The sequence below is a fragment of the Microcebus murinus genome, chromosome 7, assembly GCF_040939455.1.
Source record: "Microcebus murinus isolate Inina chromosome 7, M.murinus_Inina_mat1.0, whole genome shotgun sequence".
Classification (NCBI taxonomy): Eukaryota; Metazoa; Chordata; class Mammalia; order Primates; family Cheirogaleidae; genus Microcebus; species Microcebus murinus.
Window position 1 is genome coordinate 59,993,976 of NC_134110.1, and position 6,935 is coordinate 60,000,910.

General features: G+C 46.6%; 1 non-coding gene across 1 annotated transcript; it reads left to right on the forward strand.

Moving 5' to 3' along the window:
- The first annotated feature begins 3,814 nt into the window (after window positions 1–3,814).
- Window positions 3,815–3,918, forward strand: LOC142872242 (small nucleolar RNA U13). The gene has a single exon (XR_012920456.1). It is a non-coding gene; the product is annotated as a small nucleolar RNA U13 (small nucleolar RNA).
- The last annotated feature ends 3,017 nt before the right edge of the window (window positions 3,919–6,935 follow it).

A 6,935-nucleotide genomic window follows, 5' to 3' on the forward strand; every position in this document is an offset into this window, starting at 1 on the left:
TTTGTTGTTGTTGTTGTTGAATGCCATTCTTAGCATTTATGCACATTATCCTATTTCATCTTCATCCATACCTGCTGCTTATGCACATACACGCTCCACACTCAACACTCAGAGGGTAATAGGAATGCTGAACGAATGTATGGTGTATCCATTCTGAACTCTTCACATATTTTTTTTTCATTTTTTTTTTTTACAGATACCATAAAGGAGTGTATCTTCACATATTTTAATTCATTTAATTCTTTCAACAATTCTGAAGGCATAATATAATCTATATACTCTATAATCATCGCTTCTTCATCTGGATGAGGAAACTAAGGCACAGAGAGGTTATATTAATACTACTTGCCCAACGTCACCACTAGCAAGCTGAGATTTGAATCCAGGCAGGCTAGTGATGAAGCCTATGGATCGAACGACTACCTGTGCGAGAAGCTAAGGACAGTGGCTACCTTTGGGGAGGGGAGCACTGTTACGTTGGAGATTTACTTTTTTTTTTTTTTTTTTTGAGACAGAGTCTCGCTTTGTTGCCCAGGCTAGAGTGAGTGCCGTGGCGTCAGTCTAGCTCACAGCAACCTCAAACTCCTGGGCTCAAGCGATCCTTCTGTCTCAGCCTCCCTGGTAGCTGGGACTACAGGCATGTGCCACCATGCCCGGCTAATTTTTTATATATATATCAGTTGGCCAATTGATTTCTTTCTATTTATAGTAGAGACGGGGTCTCGCTCTTGCTCAGGCTGGTTTTGAACTCCTGACCTTGAGCAATCCGCCCGCCTCGGCCTCCCAAGAGCTAGGATTACAGGCGTGAGCCACAGCGCCCGGCCTGGAGATTTACTTTTACTGCATAACTTATGTATTGTTTGACTTTTTAGTGTGTGTCTCTAAAGATAAAGACATTTCCAAGCTGGAGAAAGCTTAATTGGTAGATTCATATTTATCCTTTAAAACCTAGCTCCACAGGGAGCCTTTCTTGACCCTCCTCATAGATCACTCTTCTGGTTCTCGTCTCCGTCGATATCAAGCACCTGCTATATGATTGGTTCCCAGGAAGTATTTGTCAGACATTCCCCACAAGCCATGTCTGGACCTTCTGATCTTGTCTCACGTTGCCTGCCAGACAATTCATCCCATAACGCCACTTTCTCAGTATTATTTATTCCCTTGCTCAAAAACCTTCATGGGTCTCTATTTGCTGCCCCTACTAGGTCTGAATTCTGAGTTTCGAGGCTGTCCTCTCCCTCCCTAACTAATCTTACTCACAGTCCTTCAACTTCTACCCAGCCCTCGGGACTCAGCCTTCAGGAAGTGACACTTTATTGCTCCCGGCCTCAGCAAGAGCCTTCTCCTCCGCTCCTCCGAGTCCCGTCTCTCCCACCGCAACTGAGCGCACCATCTGAGACTGCCTCTCACAAGGAGCCACCAGGCAGTGCGGCTCTCTTCTCCTGCCGCCTTCTCCTCAGGACAGCACGATAAACTCGCCCGGCCTCCACGAGTGCGACCACAAAGCTTTACGACAAAGACTGGCAATCATACGGGTACTCACCTTTTATAGGCTATCACTGCAGGTCAGCTTACAGATTTCCTCACTTGGCCTAAAAGCCACTCGGCACCAATGTTTTTGGGGGACTTTTGGTCTCCCTGCTCTATCCCCTAGCAATGAGTGGTCCTTTCTCCATTTGGAATCAAATGGCTGCCCTGTCCCTTTTGGCCTGCCCTCCTGTGCCTTTTGGCATGCTGTGACCATGCCCCATGCCACTCCACCCCTTCTTCCTCCGGAAAGAGCATAGGCTGACCTCCAGGTCTGTGCATCTAACTGCTTGCGGGGGCTCAGCAAGCACCTCCAGCCGACAGGCCCCACGGTGAACTCTCCAGCCCACGCCCCCCAACCCGCTTCTCTTCTGACTCACCTTGTCATGGCAGAGGAGTCACAACTGGCCCCACACTGCCTGCGCCAGAAACCTGGCAGTAGTCCTGGGCACCTCCCTCTCTCTAATTCCCCATGACTCCCTATCTGGACTCATGCTGCTGTCTGCTCCTGAAATCCAGTTCTGGAAATTTCCACCCAGGTACTCCTCTACCTGGTCGCCTGCCAGCTCTCCCAAACCACACTCATCATCGCACAAAGCATCTTTTTTTTTTTTTAGACAGAGTCTCACTCTGTAGCCTGGGCTAGAGTGCCATGGTGTCAGCCTAGCTCACAGCAACCTCAAACTCCTGGGCTCAAGTGATCCTCCCGCCTCAGCCTCCCCAGTAGCTGGGACTACAGGCATGAGCCACCATGCCCCGCTAATTTCTTTAGTTGACTGGCTACTTTTTTATTTATTTTTAGTAGAGACGGGGTCTGGCTCTTGCTCAGGCTGATCTCGAACTCCTGAGCTCAAGCTATCCTTCTGCCTTGGCCTCTCAGAGTGCTAGGATTACAGGCGTGAGTCACCTTACCTGTCCTACACAGCATCTTTTATCTTAAAATTGACTTAAAAGATCAACTTTCCCAACTGTCAGTGGCATGATTGCCAGGTTCACTTTTGAGGCAACCTGTCCTTTTTCTCTCCAGCTAGCCACTGAGTCCCGTTGACTTGCCTTTGTGTGGCAGTCTGTGCTGAAACTAGTATAGGCTTGGCTTCCAAATCTGGGCTCAGTCACTAGCTCACTGTGAAACCTCAAGCAAGTTACTCAATCGCTTTGAGCTTCTTTTCTTATCTGTGAAGTGGGGATAAAACACATAACATTTTAGCGTATGAAAAAGTTGGCATTTGAAACCAAAGGAGAAAAATGGACAATTCACTAGACGGTATTGGGAAAACTATATAACCATTTGAATAAATAAACTTGTATCCCTACCACATTCCAAACTCCAAATAAATCAAATGCAAATGGATCAAAATTTAAATGTAGTCCAGGTGTGGTTGCTCACACCTGCAATCCTAGCACTCTGGGAGGCCAAGACGGGAGGATTGCTTGAGTTCAGGAGTTTGAGAACAGCCTGAGCAAGAGTGAGACCCTATCTCTACTATAAATAAAAAGAAAATTAGTCAAACAACTAAAAATAGAAAAAAAAATTAGCCGGACACGGTGGTGTGTGCCTGTAGTCCCAGCTACTTGGGAGGCTAAGGCAGGAGGATTGCTTGAGCTCAGAAATTTGAGGTTGCTGTAGGCTGACACCATGGCACTCTAGCCCAGGCTACAGAGTGAGACTCTGTCTCAAAAAAAAAATTAAATATAAAATATGAAACTATTAAAATACTAGAAGAAATATTATCTTGAAATTGGGAAAGACTTTCTGAGCATGAAATCATATGAAACCCAGCTCTAATAAAGGAAATGATTGATAAGTATGATTATGTGAAAAGTTAAAACTCTTAATAAGAAAGAAAAAAAAAACAAAAAAAAAAGGGAAAGAGAGAGAAATACACACACAGACTGGGGGTGTCCCAGAGAATATGCAAAGGTGTAAACTTCTGTAATATATGAAGAGCTCTTAGCATTCAACAATAAAAAGACTACTTTACAGAAAAATGGATAAACCTCATTTTGTGGACAATTTGTGGGAGAAAACAAACAAATGTCTAAAAAGCAGATGAAAATATGATCAACCTCACTAATAATCAAAGGAATACAAGTTAAAAGAACAATGAAATATCACAGTGACAAAGATTTTAAAAGATTGTCGACATCCAGTGTTGGTAAGAAAATAGGTACTTTATACACTTTTGTTGGGAGCATAGATTGGTACATCCTTTCTGGAGAGAATTAGGCAGTATCTACTACACTGGAAATGTGCATACCATTTGATCATTATTAGAAATATATCTTGATCCTTTTGTAGTTCACAAGCATGATGATTGGGTTTTCACACATATGTGTGAAATGTGCCTCCCTCAATTCTTGTTACTACATTGGCACATTACTCATCTGACATGAAAAAAAAACATATATATCTTGCATATGGCATATCCAAATACCTTTGTTCCAGAATGTTTATTGAAGCATAGGAAAAATGAGAAATAATCTACTTATCCCTCTATTGAGGAATACTCAAATAAGTTGGGGAAATCCATTGAAATATACATGTAGCTAGTTAACAAATGATGCAGTAAATGTATATACAGTCATGGGCTACATACTGACGTCCCAGTCAGTGAGGGGCCACAGTGATCTCATAAGATTATCATGGGGCTTAAAAATTCCTGCTACCTAGTGACATCGTAGCTATCATAACATGACTGTGCTCCTGTCCAGCTCAGGTCCCTTTAAGTGGATCTGGGGTGTCCTGCGAGCTCACTCCAAGGTGACACAAAGACCCAGTGAGAGTCCAGAGCTCCAGAATCAGTTCTGCTCGTGTCCTACTTGCCAGCAACTTGCCACTTCCTGCTCTTGGCTTTCCCCTTTCCTTAGTACCGCCACTGCCCTGGCCTCCCCTCCCAGACAGCCTCCTGCCACCAGCAGTTCTGGAGCTGCTGGCCGTGACCGCCAGCACGTCTGCAGACACAGCCCCTGGTGCCTGCCCTCTGTGCCGGCATTAGCTCTGGGGCTGTCCCCACATGCACCTGACTGGCCTGATCACCTGACTGCTTGCATCTCCATGCCACCAGCCACCACCGTGTGCTGTTCCTCAAACACAGCTCCCCATTGCTCCCCAGGCCTGAGAATGAAGTCCAAACTGTTTCACAATATGCGTGAGGCTCATCTCCAGCAGATTCTTGCCACTTCTCCAGTCACTCCCTGTCATGTGTGCTACCCTCCCGTCAAGCTGGGGGAAACTCTCTAAAATTGTCAAGAACCTTCCTAGGTCCATTCTTTGCTCAAGCTGTTCTCTCTCCTGGAATGCCCTTCTTCTGCTACATCTCATCTATTTCCAGCCGCCATACATAAATGCATGCATGTGACCTGCACTTATGTCTAGGTGTTTACCTGTGTACCCATGTATTCACTTATGGGGACAAATATAAATATGGGCTAAGTATACTCACATTGTCTTCTACTCATGTTTATAATTTGGGTCTCCTTGCTTTATTTTGAGCTCTGGGAGGGCAAGAACTGTGCATTAGATAGGACCCTTAATTTAGACAACTGCAAGGGACAGAAATGCAATTCAAACTTGTCTAGGGACCTACTAGAGAAGGGTTTTGCATGAAGAGCTGAGTACCACAGTTGGCCCAGGCTGAGTCCAGTGCCACCCTGGATTGATCCTCTAGGACAGGATGTCAGAGCAGCTTCCAAGGTGATCTTAGAGATACAGGCTTGGGTGGGAAAGGAGAGAGAAAAATTTCTCAGACTGAGGGAGGGGTGGAGGGTGTGACTTCCAGGCAGATAAAACAATGCAGTAGGTGTCCACTATTCCGACACCTGCCCTGGGCTCTGGCCAGGCCCATTTCCTCCCTGCCAGAGTCTCCACCATGACTCAGCTCTTTCCTTAGTCAGAGAGTTGCCTAATTTCAAGCCCTCACCCTCCTCTCATCTCCTGCGCAGATGTCTGTTGTTTTGCCTTCCCAGAATCCCCTGCTGCTGCCCCCTGTTCTAGGGAATGATCACCTCTTCTTCTCCTTTAGAGAACTCATCTCATTCCACCGGAGTTGCCAATCAAAGAACCCCTGTCCTCCGGGCTGGACCCCTGGCCCCAGATAAGCCAATCGGTTCTCTGCCTGAGAATTCCACTCCTGGGGGCAAATCCTCCAAGAGCCCTAGGGCCACCAAATTGCTGGTTTCCATCTAGAGACCTCCTGAGTTCCTACCCAGTCATTCCTTCCATTGTGTGAGTTTCCGCTGGGAGATGGTTCTCCATCTCCAACCAGGTGTGACCACTTTCTGCATTATAGCACTTTGTTCTGACCTTTAATATTTGTCACTTTCTGATTTGTGGATAGCTATTTGTCAATTTATATCTCTATCCATTCAACCTTTACTCACCGTCATTCACACACTGATTATATGTGGCCAATAAATTCCTCTTTTGCTCTAGTTAGAATTGTATTTTGGTCTATAGCTGTACCACCCTGAATGCACCCGATCTCTTCTGGTCTCTGAAGCTGGGCAGGGTTGGACCTGGTTAGTACTTGGATAGGAGAATTGTATTTTGTATATTGTGGCTTAGATCCGAAGGCCCTCCCCATCTGATAAGCCTACACCCCAACAGAGCCTGCAGGGCCGCCCTCACACTCCAGCTGTGCGTGCCCACTCCTTGTAGTGAGGGGTTACCCAGAGGCCGTGACTGGGCCGTGCACTGCTCCCCACTGTCCCTGCATGTTTGTCTTGCCTCCCAGCTCCACTGTGATCAGATTAAGGGCCAACTGTGCCACGGTACCCTCTTCCGGAGTTCTGACGCCGGCCCAGGTAGGTTAGCTGAGGATGGACAGCTGGGGGCTGCAGGGTCCCCCTGCACTTTCCTGGGGTGTTGGGGCCCCAGGAGCTGCTTCTAATAGCCTGGGAATCTGCCTCTTGGTTTTCCAGCTCTGTTCTCTTTCTCAGGCCTCTTAACAATCTCATTTGGCCAAGACAGGTGAGTCAAAACTCCCTGAGGACATGTGGCAAGCAGCAATTATCCTCTGAGTCATGTGCTCAGCCCCCCTCTCACCCAAGGTCTTACCCTGCAGAGCCTGAGCTGGTTCCCAGCCACACCCCTCCCAACAGGACAGAACAAGCCTTCCAAGGTCACAGGACCAGCTGGAGGAGAGAGAGCACTTCACCAGTCGGAAGGCCTTGCGATCACACTGCTCGGGGGCCCCGCCCTGGGTGACCCACTGACATCTGCTTGAGAGAGTTACTTCAAAACTGAGATAAATACAGACGGGTCTCCAATTTAATCCTGATTTAAAAAAAAAAATTGTTCCCACTAAAATCTGAACTTGCCAGATAGTGTTTCCTGATTTTTGACTCACAGAGTACACAACACTTTTGCACAACACTAATAATGGTGATAACTAACACTTACATCAACA